The following is a 13,775-nucleotide window of genomic DNA, read 5'->3' as shown; positions in this document are numbered from 1 at the left end:
CATTATCAAAAGCCCCAGAGATATCAAGAAATATCGCCTGCGCATACTTCGACGAGCTCTCACGAGCCACGCCAAGGATGCTCCTCAGCGCGGAGACCGTCGACCGCCCTCGCGTGAATCCGTGCTGGCAGTCCGATAGACCCTTTGTCATTTGCGGTGCGCATCTTATCATTAAGCGTTCTAAAATCTTACCAAAAATCGGCAGCAGCGTGACGGGCCGGTACGCTTTCGGGTCGGCAAGAGGCTTGCCGTTACCCTTTGGTAAGACAACCAACTTGCCATCCTTCCACGTGCCCGGAAAAGAGCCCTCTTGGACACATCGCCTAAACACCTCTGCTGTTTCGACCGGCGCGGCTGCCCAAACGTGTTTAATAATACGAGCCGTAATCCCATCGATACCCGGGGCGGTGTCGGGAAGCTCCCTGACTACTCTTCCCACAATCTCGACGGTCGGAGGAGGGGCATCTCCACCTGAAGGCGTCAGAGCCGCCATGACGCGTACCTGACGGTGGTACGTAGAATCCCGCCCCGTGTCGTCGTCTGGGCACAATGCCTTTAAGAGATTCGTCATGGCCTCCCTGACGCTCCCAGCATAACCTTCGGCATATTTTGTGCCATTTACTACGTTATGGGGAGGACGGATCCTCCCACTCGCGGCTCGGTAGGCTTGTCCCCATGGGTCGAAGTTTCCGGAATTTGCGATTTTCTTAAAATGCACGAGTTGCGCCTCCTCCATAGCTACCCTATAGCTACGCCTACTCGTGTGGAATCTTTGCCTGGCAGGCTCCTCGTCGGGACTCTCGCGTTTGCGAGCAGACTGCCAGGCCCTACGCAGGCGGTAAGTCTCGCGACGCATCCGGTCGAGGTCCGGAGTCCACCACTCGTACCCCCGCTCGCGGTTACCCTCCCGTTTCAGCCCCAGTGTCTGCAACGCAGTGCTCTTTACCAATTTGGTGAACTGAGCAGCGATTCGCGTTGCAGGCCGGTTCCACTTAATCCCCGTTCCTACTCTGAGGCGGATCTGATCCTCGAAGTGTGCCCAGTCCACCCCGCGATCCCGAAACCTCATTGGTTCATCCGGCGACCCTGCGCCCGAGTCGACCCCATTGTCAGTCTTCTTGGCCACCACGAATGTGATCAGGCGATGATCGCTGTCAATACGGTTCACGTGCACTCTCCACCCCGTTACCGGGGTGCCTTTCGTCAGAGTGAGGTCGATGTTGGATGAGCCCGTTGGCCCAGCGAACGTTGCCGGCTGGTTCTCAACGTTCGCCAAACGGAGTCCATGTGCCAGGATAAACGCTTCCATCGATTCTCGACGGTGCGTGACGTCTGGTCCGCGTCCGGTGTACTGCCTTCTCTCGCAGTACCACATCGGAGAGTGCGCGTTTGAGTCTACCCCTATTATGACACGTTTCCCTCTCAGGCTGACTAGTACCATCTCCAGGTGTCGCAGATGTACGTCTATGTCGTCCGAGTACTGGAAGTAACAAGATATTAAATACACGCCATCTGCATCCAGTTGTAGATGGCACACCATACAGTGCATGTTGGATAGTTGCCTCAGTACCGCGCATGCGACATCCTTCCTCCGCAGGTATACCCCCGCCTTTGCGTTATTATCGCACTGTATGATGTGGGGGCTAGGATAATGTTCCTGGACCAGAACGACGTCCAGCCCCATTTCCTCGGCGACTAGGGGTAGCTCAGTGGTGGCCGTCCTAGCTCCCGCCAAGTTGACCTGTCCGACGGTGATGTGTGGTTGTGCCATTAATAGGCCGTGCGTTCCGCCAGTCTTACTTCCGCATGTCGGCGAGCAGGGCAGTCCGTACTGGCCGTCTTGTGCTCGCTTGCCTCTTTGCTGCGGCCGAATTTGTGGCACGTGGCACACCTCGTAGTTGCTGATTTGCAGTCATCCGCCTTGTGTCCGGTTTCCCCGCACTTACCACACGTCGGGGCTTCCGCCTTACAAGAGCCCTCGCCATGGCCATAAAGCTGGCACCGCCGGCAGCAGATCGCTGTTGTGAAATCGTCCACGGTTACGACCTCCCACCCTATGTAAACTCTGCCTTTGTCAAGAAGAGCCTTTCGCAGCTTAGGGTCGCACGCCATAACCACTGTGGTTCTTTCGCCTCCGTATCTATTTTTGTAGAAAGCCAGCTTGCAGCTGTCGCGCATCTTTTCTAGAGTCCATTCGTCATTTCCTTTGAAATTTTGCTCGTGGAGAGCCTTCAGTATGGCCGCAAAATCGTCGGCCTTACCCTCCACGTTTCGAAGAGCCACCAGTGGCTGGCGCTTCCTCGGCTCCGTTGCCCTTAACGTCGGTGGGATTGCCGATTTTAGCCTCTCTAGGTCCTCAGTAGATAGGGACAAGTCCCACCTCCAACCCATGGCCCTATCAACCGGTCGTGGTTATACGGGCCCAAACATGGGAGTGCGCACCCTACTGTCTCGGGTTCTCTCCCTTCAGGTGCGCACGCTTCCATTCCCGACAAGTTATTTTACTCTCGACTTCTTGTCCCTTAGTCCTTCTCCCCTTTCTGGGGCGGACGACACAGATACGCCTTCGGTGTTCGCCGACAGTGCGCACTGCTATCTGCGATGGGCTTCGTTACCTATCATGGTTTCCGCTGACGTTGCCTCCGTTCTTCTCGAGGTCGTTCCTGATTTTATGCCATCGCCGCGCGAAATCCCGCAGCCTACCAAAGTTCGCCGCCGAAGCCACGAGATCGCGGTAGTAAACCGGACCCACCTCTTGCACCACGATGCCGTCCAGCAGATGGGCACGCTCTTCCCTATACAGAGGACATTCCCAGAGTGCGTGGTGTACGTCTTCCTCTGCGGCTTCGCCGCAGTAGCATGACCCCACAGCGGACAACTTCATTCTGTGAAGCCTCCCCCTAAAACACCCATGGCCTGTCAAGATTTGGGACGTTTCATAGTCAGGCTCGATCCAAGTCGCCTTGAAACGAGCCTTCACATCCGGGAAAAACCGATACAACTCCCTCCCGTGGGTCGACGTGTCCCAACGCTCCTGCCATGCGGCAAGAGCGGACTCAGCCTCTGTGAGTTTGGCACGCCGCAGCTCCTCCTTGGCAGCCGCGGACTCGCGCAGAGCGCCTAGTCTGCCCGCCCGGATCACCTCGAGGTCGGCCGGCAGCACACCGGCCAGAACCGCCAGTCCGTCAGTGCTCGTCGAACGATACGCCTTGGTTAGAAGAACCAAGGCGGGTCTCTGGGTGCGCAAAAGCGCGCTCCGCACAACGTGAAGGGACGCACGCTCATACCAACATGCTGCAGCATACGTTACGGTCGACACGAAAGTACCCTTGTACAGTACCTTAAGGGCACTGTACCGAACCCCCCAGGAGCATGCCGACACTCTCGACATCTTGCCGAAGCAATTTGCCGCCCTCTCCCCTATGTCCACCGCATGCTGCGCGAAGGACAGACTTGCGTCCACCACCACCCCCAGTACCTTGGTCGACGTGACGCTCCTGATCGAGTTACTCCCGAATCTGATGGTGGGCGGACGCTGGAGCTTACCCCTGATGGTCATCGTGGATGACTTGGCAGGGGAAAACTCCAGCCGATTTCTCGCGCCCCACTCACCGACGAGCTTTAGTGCCGCACTGGATTTTTCCTCCAGGCCCGCCCGGGCACCGGACTCGACCAGGATCGTCACATCGTCGGCATATGCCACGATACTGACCCCCCCAGGGAATGGCAGCTTAAGCAAATCGTCCATCAACACGTTCCAAAGCGTAGGTCCCAGCACCGATCCCTGCGGACAGCCCATAGTGGCCTCCTTCCACACTACCGAGCGGCCCACGAACATACCTACTCTTCGATCGACGAAGTAGTCCGCCAGCATCCTGTAGATGTTAGGCGGGCAACCCCCCCGCTTCGATTTCAGCAGTATCATGGGCCACCAGGCATTATCAAAGGCCCCAGAAATATCCAAAAATATCGCCTGTACATATTTCGACGAGCTCCCACGAGCCACGCCAAGGATGCTCCTCAGCGCGGAGACCGTCGACCGCCCTCGCGTGAATCCGTGCTGGCAGTCCGACAGACCTTTCGTCATTTGCGGTGCGCATCTTATCATTAAGCGTTCCAAAATCTTACCAAAGATCGGCAACAGCGTGACGGGCCGGTACGCTTTTGGGTCGGCAAGAGGCTTGCCATTACCTTTCGGTAAGACAACCAACCTGCCGTCCTTCCACGTACCCGGAAAAGAGCCCTCCTGGACACATCGCCTAAACACTTCTGCCGTTTCACCCGGCGCGGCTGCCCAAACGTGCTTTATTATGCGAGCGGTAATCCCGTCGATACCCGGTGCGGTGTTGGGAAGCTCCCTGACTACTGACCCCACCATCTCGACAGTCGGAGGAGGGGCATCTTCACCTGTAGGTGTCAGAGCCGCCATGACGCGCACCTGACGGTGATACGGAGTATCACGCCCCGCGTCGTCGTCCGGGCACAGCGCCCTCAGTAAATTCGTCATGGCTTCCCCGACGCCCCCAGCATAACCTTCGGCAAACTTCGTGCCATTTACTACGTTATGGGGAGGACGAATCCTCCCACTCGCGGCTCGGTAAGCTTGTCCCCATGGGTCCAAGTTTCCGGAATTGGCGATATTCTTAAAATGCAAAAGTTGCGCCTCCTCCATTGCCACCCTATACCTACGCCTACATGAGTGGAATCTCTGCCTGGCAGCCTCCTCATCGGGGCTCTCGCGTTTACGAGCAGCCTGCCAGACCCTACGCAGGCGGTAAGACTCCCGACGCAGCCGATCGAGGTCCGGAGTCCACCACTCATAGCCCCGCTCAAAAGTACCCTCCCTTTTTAGACCTAGAGTCTGCAGCGCAGTGCTCTTCACCAATCTGGTGAATTGAGCAGCGATTCTCGTTGCAGACCGATTCCACTTCATAGACGTACCCACTCTGAGCCGGATCTGGTCCTCGAAATGAGCCCAATCCACCCCACGATCCCGAAACCTCATTGGTTTACCCGGCGACTCAGCGCCCGAGTCGACCCCGTTGTCAGTCTTCTTCTTGGCCACCACAAATGTTATCAGTCGATGGTCGCTGTCTATCTTATTCTCGTGCACTCTCCACCCCGTTACCGGGGTGCCTTTTGTCAGAGTAAGGTCGATGTTGGATGAGCCCGCTGGCCCAGCGAACGTTGCCGGCTGGTTCTCCACGTTCGCCAAACGGAGTCCATGTGCCAGGATAAACGCCTCCATCGATTCCCGACGGTGCGTGACGTCTGGTCCGCGTCCTGTGTACTGCCTCCTCTCGCAGTACCACATCGGAGAGTGCGCGTTTGAGTCTACCCCTATAATTATGCGTTGGCCTCTCAGGCTCGCTAGCACCGTTTCTAGATGTCGCAAGTGCAGGTCGATGTCTTCTGCGTATTGAAAGTACGCCGATATGATGTACACTCCGTCCGTATCTATTTGGAGGTGACACACCATGCAGTGGCTGTTCGATAGATGCCTGAGTGCTGCGCATGCTATGTCCCTCCTGCGCAGGTATACCCCAGCCTTGGCGTAAGTTTCTTGCTGTATGATGTGGGGGCTAGGATAATGTTCCTGGACCAGAACGACGTCCAGCCCCATTTCCTCGGCGACTAGGGGTAGCTCAGTGGTGGCCGTCCTAGCTCCCGCCAAGTTGACCTGTCCGACGGTGATGTGTGGTGGTGCCATTAATAGGCCGTGCGTTCCGCCAGTCTTACTTCGGCGTGTCGGCGAGCAGGGCAGTCCGCACTGGCCGTCTTGTGCTCGCTTGCTTCCTTGCTGCGGCCGAATTTGTAGCACGTGGCACATCTCGTAGTTGCTGATTTGCAATCATCCGCCTTGTGTCCCGCTTCTCCGCACTTACCACACGTCGGGGCTTCCGCCTTACAAGAGCCCTCGCCATGGCCGTAGAGCTGGCACCGCCGGCAGCAGATCGCTGTAGTGAAGTCGTCCACGGTTACGACCTCCCACCCTATGTAAACTCTGCCTTTGTCGAGAAGAGCCTTTCGCAGCTTGGGGTCGCACGCCATAACCACTGTGGTCCTTTCACCTCCAAATCTGCTTTTACGGAAGGCCAGCTTGCAGCTTTCTTCCAACTTTTGCAAGGGCCAATTTGGATCATCCTTGAAGTTCTGCTCTTTTAGTGCCTTTAGGATAGCTGCGAAGTCCTCAGCTCTCCCTTCTACGTTCTTTAGGGCCACCAATGGCTGGCGTTTCCTTGGCTCTGATGCCTTCAATGTAGGTGGGATGGCCGACTTTAATCTCTCCAGATCCTCTCTCGTCTTAGTCTGGACTAGTATTCCAGCTCCAGCTAGCCTTCTAACTTTGTCGACCTTTATATTGAGAGCGGCGGGAGCCACGGAGGACTTTAGTGCACTCTTGGTGTCTTCAGCTGTCTTCAGCTCAGCTCCTTTTTGTGTCGGATACAGGGCGACCACAGGTCCCGATTGCGTCTTAAGTTTGTCTGCATACGACACCTTCCCAGCTGTTATCTGCCCTGATGCCGCAATGGCTGTGACCGCTCGCTCGGCCTTGACTTCCGCGTTTGCCGACCTTGCCTTCTCCTCTTCCAAACAAGATTGCAGGACGGCTGCTCGTGTCTTCGTCACGTCTACCTGTTTCTCTGATTCTGCCAGTGCTATTGCCAGATGCGACACAACTTCCATTATGGTGGCGAGGTCCTGGGTTACGCTGGCACTGTCTGCTTTATTTAACTTTGCAATCGGAGACTTTATGACGTCTCCGATGTGCCTTGCAGCACTGCTGGCTAGCGACAGCAGTGCCCGCGGGGAGCTGTGTGCCAGGTCACCGGCTGTAGCATCGCGCCTGCTGTCTTCTTCATCGGTCGAGCAAGGGGTGCGGAAGTCTGCAGTCATCGGCGTCCCCGGTTCCGCAGCGCTAAAGTCCGCGTTTGCGTCGCCGGGAAGAGCAAGGGTCGTCCTCGCCGCTGAGCACTGTCTCGCCTGCCGTCTGCGCTGCTTTTTCTGAGCCCCCATCTCTTCAGGCGACAGAAGATGCTTCGACCTTGTCGGCTGGATGGTCGCGGAGGTATCTCTGGGCGGCGACAGCACCTGCATGACGTCGTCGTAGACCTTCCGCGCTGTCGCGCTGGCGATTGCCTGATTCAAATTCACGTCGTCTTCCCCACTCGTATGATACACACGAGGGGTCGGCGGCGTACGCAGCAGGGACCTACGCGGTTGGAAGGCCTGCGGCGTTCCACCAGGGGGAGGACCCCCCTCGTCGGAGTCCGTCATCTGCGCTTAAAGTGTCACTAATCTGAAAGTACTATTCTATACTACACTAATCTAAATATTAAAATTACTAATAACTAACAGTAAACTAACGACAACTATAATTAATTTAAAAATAACTAAACAAACTAAGAGAAATTAAAATAAGCCAAAAAAAAAAAAAAGAAAAAGAAAAATTAAAATAAAATAAAACAAACTATAAAAGATAAAAGTAAAATAAAAATAAAAATGAGCCAATTCGCACGAGTCCAGCACGACAATGACAGCTGTCAATGTCGGATGTCAAATGACAAATGTCAGTAGCCGTCAGATGTCAAATGTCATATGACAGATGGCAGCTGACAGCAGTAGTTGGCACAATTTCTAAAAATACCCCCCTGTGGTAGCCAGCACGTGCGACGAAAACTAAATCCACGTGGATCGCGGGAATCCGAAGATTTTCCACAGATAGGGACACTTCCAGTAGATAGGGACAGCGGGAATCTCGTTAATCCATTCATGCGCGTCACTAATTAGATGACGAGGCATTTGGCTACCTTAAGAGAGTCATAGTTACTCCCGCCGTTTACCCGCGCTTGCTTGAATTTCTTCACGTTGACATTCAGAGCACTGGGCAGAAATCACATTGCGTCAACACCCGCGAGGGCCATCGCAATGCTTTGTTTTAATTAGACAGTCGGATTCCCCTTGTCCGTGCCAGTTCTGAGCTGACCGTTGAACGGCGGTCGTACAGAACCGCGCCGATCGCGCACGAGACGAAACCGACGCGGCCTTACGGCTAGGAAGATCCGCGGAAGGCCGGAACGCGGGTCCGGATTCCGCCCGAACGCCCCCCGAGAGAGACGAACGAGCATCGACCAGGCCCGGCACCGGCCGCATCCGCTTCCCGTCCAAACCCGACACGCCCCGGTCCTCAGAGCCAATCCTTATTCCGAAGTTACGGATCCAATTTGCCGACTTCCCTTACCTACATTATTCTATCGACTAGAGGCTCTTCACCTTGGAGACCTGCTGCGGATATGGGTACGAACCGGCGCGACATCTCCACGTACATCCCTCACCTGAATTTTCAAGGTCCGCAGAGAGTATCCGGACACCGCCGCAAATGCGGTGCTCTTCGCGTTCCGAACCATATCTCCCTTCTATAGGATTCCATGGAACTCGAACGCTCAGGCAGAAAAGAAAACTCTTCCCGGACCCCTCGGCGGCGTCTTCAGGCCACTTTGGGTTACCCCGTCGAACACTCGCTTTGAAACGAGGGAACGATTATTGAAACGGTTCCGCTGCCGGGTTCCGGAATAGGAACCGGATTCCCTTTCGCTCAAAGGGCGTTATTCGGTTTATATATAATATAATATAAAAGAAAACACGCCACATCGACATAAGATCTCTCCTTGAGCTTAGGATCGACTGACTCGCGAGCAACTACTGTTCACGCGAAACCCTTCTCCACGTCAGTCCTCCAGGGCCTCGCTGGAGTATTTGCTACTACCACCAAGATCTGCACCGACGGAGGCTCCAAGCGGGCTCACGCCCAGACCCTTCTGCGCACTCCGCCGCGCACGTCCTACTCGTTACGGCATAATGACGCAAAACGTACAACGTCGCACGTGCCCGTAACGGTAGTGTATAGGCAAAACGCTTCAGCGCCATCCATTTTCAGGGCTGGTTGCTTCGGCAGGTGAGTCGTTGCACACTCCTTAGCGGATTCCGACTTCCATGGCCACCGTCCTGCTGTCATGAGCGACCAACGCCTTTCATGGTGTCCCATGAGCGTTTTTTAGGCGCCTTAACACTACGTTTGGTTCATCCCACAGCGCCAGTTCTGCTTACCAAAATTGGCCCACTTGGCACCGTCATCAGATCTCCGGCTTCATCGTTCGAGTAAGCCGGAGTTCTCACCCATTTAAAGTTTGAGAATAGGTTGAGGTCGTTTCGGCCCCAATGCCTCTAATCATTCGCTTTACCGGATGGGACTGTTAATAATCGACGCCAGCTATCCTGAGGGAAACTTCGGACGGAACCAGCTACTAGATGGTTCGATTAGTCTTTCGCCCCTATACCCAGTTCCGACGATCGATTTGCACGTCAGAATCGCTACGGTCCTCCATCAGGGTTTCCCCTGACTTCGACCTGACCAGGCATAGTTCACCATCTTTCGGGTCCCAGCATCTGTGCTCAGAGCGCGCCTACATTCACGGATTGGAAACGAGACGCCTCGGGAGTGCGAGAGATCGATCGAGACCGACGCTCCATCCTCCCTGAGCGCGCGGTTTAGCGCGCGCCTTCACTTTCGTTACGCCTTTCAGTTTTACGTTGAATAATCTCAATGACTCGCACACATGCTAGACTCCTTGGTCCGTGTTTCAAGACGGGTCCTGCGAGTGCCCGAAAATGAATCATCGCAGACGGATACGCGCACGGTCCGAGACAGCACGGCTGCGACGACAGCAGCGCCGCGTCAACGTCCGCACTCGGGCAGGACGTCGACATTGTACGGCGTTCGCTTGCGTCGGGCCGGACGCGCGCGAGGCGCGTGCGCGATTCGTATAAAAGTACGACTTTGTACTACCGTCCGACGGCCGATCGGCCACCGTCACGGTCCAATAGCGGTGCGTTAACACGACGACTGGACTCCCGAACGGCGCTTAGACCGACATCGAACGGGTCGCGATGTATTACTTAGAGAGAAGTGCACGCCGTCGACGGACGTCGACGGACGCGACCCGTGCCGCACGACGCACCCGCGAGGGGAGGCGTTCGACATCGAGGCGCGCGCCCGTACGCCGCCGATTGACGATGAATCTCTCCGTTCGTTCATTCGAGTTTCGCAGGTTTACCCCTGAACGGTTTCACGTACTCTTGAACTCTCTCTTCAAAGTTCTTTTCAACTTTCCCTCACGGTACTTGTTCGCTATCGGTCTCGCGGTAATATTTAGCCTTAGATGGAGTTTACCACCCACTTAGGGCTGCACTCTCAAGCAACCCGACTCTGAGGAGTGTACCTCTCGCCGTCTCGCTCCGTCGCTACGGGCCTGGCACCCTCTACGGGAAAACGGCCCCGTTCAAGACGAACTTGGACAGGAGTGGCGACGACGAGAAAGCGATACCTCCCGAACACCACATCTCCCGCGATCGTTACAACCGCGGGATTCAGTGCTGGGCTATTTCCTGTTCGCTCGCCGCTACTAAGGAAATCCTGGTTAGTTTCTTTTCCTCCGCTTACTAATATGCTTAAATTCGGCGGGTGATCCTCCCTGATCTGAGGCCAACGATAAAAAAAACGAGGCAGACGCGATATCCGTCGACGCGACGGCGCCGAAGGTACGCCGAGAGACGGGGGTCTCGTTAGAGTCCCGTCTTCGACGTCGGCGTCGGCGTCGACGCGCTCTTCGGACGTCGAGTCCGCCTACCGCGACGACTACGCGACGGCATACGCGTACGCGCGTCGTCGTTCGTGCGAACGATACTCGGATGATTCGCGTGCGTATAACGTACAGGACGCGCGCGATAGAACGACGATCCGTGTCTCTCGGACTGCGCGACGTCGCCGCATCGCTCTCCGTTTACCCCGTCGACATAGAAGCGCGCATATGTATAGTCGTTAGTTTGTTTTCTAAGACTATACGCGCGCGACGTCACCGAAAGGACGGAGAGACGCGGGACGTCGTCGTCTTCGAGACGAGAACGTCGAGCTGCGCGTACGTACGCGAGATACGGGTACAGGTCGAAACCTGTACCGCTGTCTCTCGCATCGACGTAAACGCAATATACGCGCGCGCACACACGGCACATATACGCATATACGCTTATTCGCTCCGTATCGAACGTTAACAATATTTAAACGGACCGAAGTCTCTGATTGAGACATACGGAGACCGTCATATGTACGATCGTAATAAACGAATTTATATACGAACGTACAGTGTGATATATGTATTTATGCAGCCGGCCCTCAGACAGGAGTGGTCCTGGATGTTTCTCCACGGACCGCAATGTGCGTTCGAAATGTCGATGTTCAAATGTGTCCTGCAGTTCACACTATGACGCGCAGTTAACTGCGTTCTTCATCGACCCGCGAGCCAAGTGATCCACCGTCCAGGGTAATGGTTTCGTTGTAGATCGAAATCTACATCGTATTAATTGAATAAGATTCGTTAAGAGTCTTATAAAAATAAAAAAAAAAAAAATAAATAAATAAAATGTACGGTCGGTCACCGCGAAACGGTGCGCGCGACTTTTATATTTTGTTTTTTTGTTCAACGTCGTTTTTTTTCCGTCGTTGAACAGAATGTCTATTAGCGTCACTACGCGTATATCGCAGAAACTTCACGCTCGAGGGCGATACGTCTCGCAATACGGCAGTTTCGTTAATGATCCTTCCGCAGGTTCCCCTACGGAAACCTTGTTACGACTTTTACTTCCTCTAAATGATCAAGTTTGGTCAACTTCCCAGCAACGCCGACGGCCGTGAAGCCACCGCGTGTCGGTCCGAAGACCTCACTAAATCATTCAATCGGTAGTAGCGACGGGCGGTGTGTACAAAGGGCAGGGACGTAATCAACGCGAGCTTATGACTCGCGCTTACTAGGAATTCCTCGTTTATGGGGGATAATTGCAAACCCCAATCCCCAGCACGAAGGAGTTTCAACGGGTTGCCCGGGCCTCTAGGCCAGGGAGAACATGCTGATTCCTTCAGTGTAGCGCGCGTGCGGCCCAGGACATCTAAGGGCATCACAGACCTGTTATTGCTCAATCTCGTGCGGCTCGAAGCCGCCGGTCCCTCTAAGAAGAATTTTAATACGCCGCCAGTGAGTTGTCCGACCGAAATCGGACACACCTAAATGACGACGCCTATTTAGCAGGCTAGAGTCTCGTTCGTTACCGGAATTAACCAGACAAATCGCTCCACCAACTAAGAACGGCCATGCACCACCACCCACCGAATCAAGAAAGAGCTGTTAATCTGTCAATCCTTCCGGTGTCCGGGCCTGGTGAGATTTCCCGTGTTGAGTCAAATTAAGCCGCAGGCTCCACTCCTGGTGGTGCCCTTCCGTCAATTCCTTTAAGTTTCAGCTTTGCAACCATACTCCCCCCGGAGTCCAAAATCTTTGGTTTCCCGGAAGCTGCCCGCCGAGCCATTGTAGTAACGTCGGCGGATCGCTAGATGACATATTTACGGTTAGAACTAGGGCGGTATCTAATCGCCTTCGAACCTCTAACTTTCGTTCTTGATTGATGAAAACACCTTTGGCAAATGCTTTCGCTGATGTTCGTCTTGCGACGATCCAAGAATTTCACCTCTAACGTCGCAATACGAATGCCCCCAGTTATCCCTATTAATCATTACCTCGGAGTTCTGAAAACCAACAAAATAGAACCGAGATCATATTCTATTATTCCATGCACGAAATATTCAAGCGGCATTTTGAGCCCGCTTTGAGCACTCTAATTTGTTCAAAGTAAAATTGTCGGCCCACCTCGACACTCACCGAAGAGCACCGCGATAGGATTTTGATATTGAACCGGCGTTTTACCGCCGGCTCACCGACGATATGCTCCGCAGACGTGTCGGTATCACCGCGGATGCGGTGCACCGGCAGCGCGGCGCACAAATGCAACTACGAGCTTTTTAACCGCAACAATTTTAGTATACGCTATTGGAGCTGGAATTACCGCGGCTGCTGGCACCAGACTTGCCCTCCAATTGTTCCTCGTTAAAGTATTTAAAGTGTACTCATTCCGATTACGAGGCCTCGAAAGAGTCCCGTATCGTTATTTTTCGTCACTACCTCCCCGTGCCGGGAGTGGGTAATTTGCGCGCCTGCTGCCTTCCTTGGATGTGGTAGCCGTTTCTCAGGCTCCCTCTCCGGAATCGAACCCTGATTCCCCGTTACCCGTGACAACCATGGTAGTCGCAGAAACTACCATCGAAAGTTGATAAGGCAGACATTTGAAAGATGCGTCGCCGGTACTGGACCATGCGATCGGCAAAAGTTATCCAGATTCATCAAAATTAACGACTTCGGACGAGACGCCCTCCGTCGATTGGTTTTGATCTAATAAAAGCACTCATCCCATCACTGGTCAGAGTTCTGATTGCATGTATTAGCTCTAGAATTACCACAGTTATCCAAGTAACTGAGTAAGATCTAAGGAACCAAAACTGATATATTGAGCCATTCGCGGTATCGCCTTAATACGGCTTGCACTGAGACATGCATGGCTTAATCTTTGAGACAAGCATATAACTACTGGCAGGATCAACCAGGGAGCTAACACACGATTGTCGAATGAAAATCAATTCATCGAACGTATCGCACGTAACTCTCGACGAAGCGCCTCGCGACGTAGCGAAGCGCCTCGCGAGACGTCACACCGTAGAGACGATCGCGTTAGACGCGTATCTCGCAAACGGTTGACTGGCATAAAATGAAAGCGTGTCCAAACGTTATACAAGTTTCCGTCTCGCCGACGCGTGATACGTTCGGCGGGACGAC

General features: G+C 54.3%; 2 non-coding genes and 1 pseudogene across 2 annotated transcripts; all 3 read right to left on the bottom strand.

The window, feature by feature from the left end:
• Window positions 1–7,294: 7,294 nt before the first annotated feature.
• Window positions 7,295–10,546, bottom strand: LOC123666310 (annotated as a pseudogene).
• A 678-nt stretch (window positions 10,547–11,224) lies between these two features.
• LOC123666330 lies at window positions 11,225–11,381 on the bottom strand. Its single transcript, XR_006745226.1, has one exon. It is a non-coding gene; the product is annotated as a 5.8S ribosomal RNA (ribosomal RNA).
• Window positions 11,382–11,646: 265 nt separating this feature from the next.
• On the bottom strand, window positions 11,647–13,549 carry LOC123666348. The gene has a single exon (XR_006745242.1). It is a non-coding gene; the product is annotated as a small subunit ribosomal RNA (ribosomal RNA).
• Between the last annotated feature and the right edge of the window lie 226 nt (window positions 13,550–13,775).

The sequence above is a fragment of the Melitaea cinxia genome, chromosome 25 (genome assembly GCF_905220565.1).
Source record: "Melitaea cinxia chromosome 25, ilMelCinx1.1, whole genome shotgun sequence".
Taxonomy (NCBI): domain Eukaryota; kingdom Metazoa; phylum Arthropoda; class Insecta; order Lepidoptera; family Nymphalidae; genus Melitaea; species Melitaea cinxia.
This window is presented reverse-complemented; position numbering and strand designations above follow the sequence as displayed.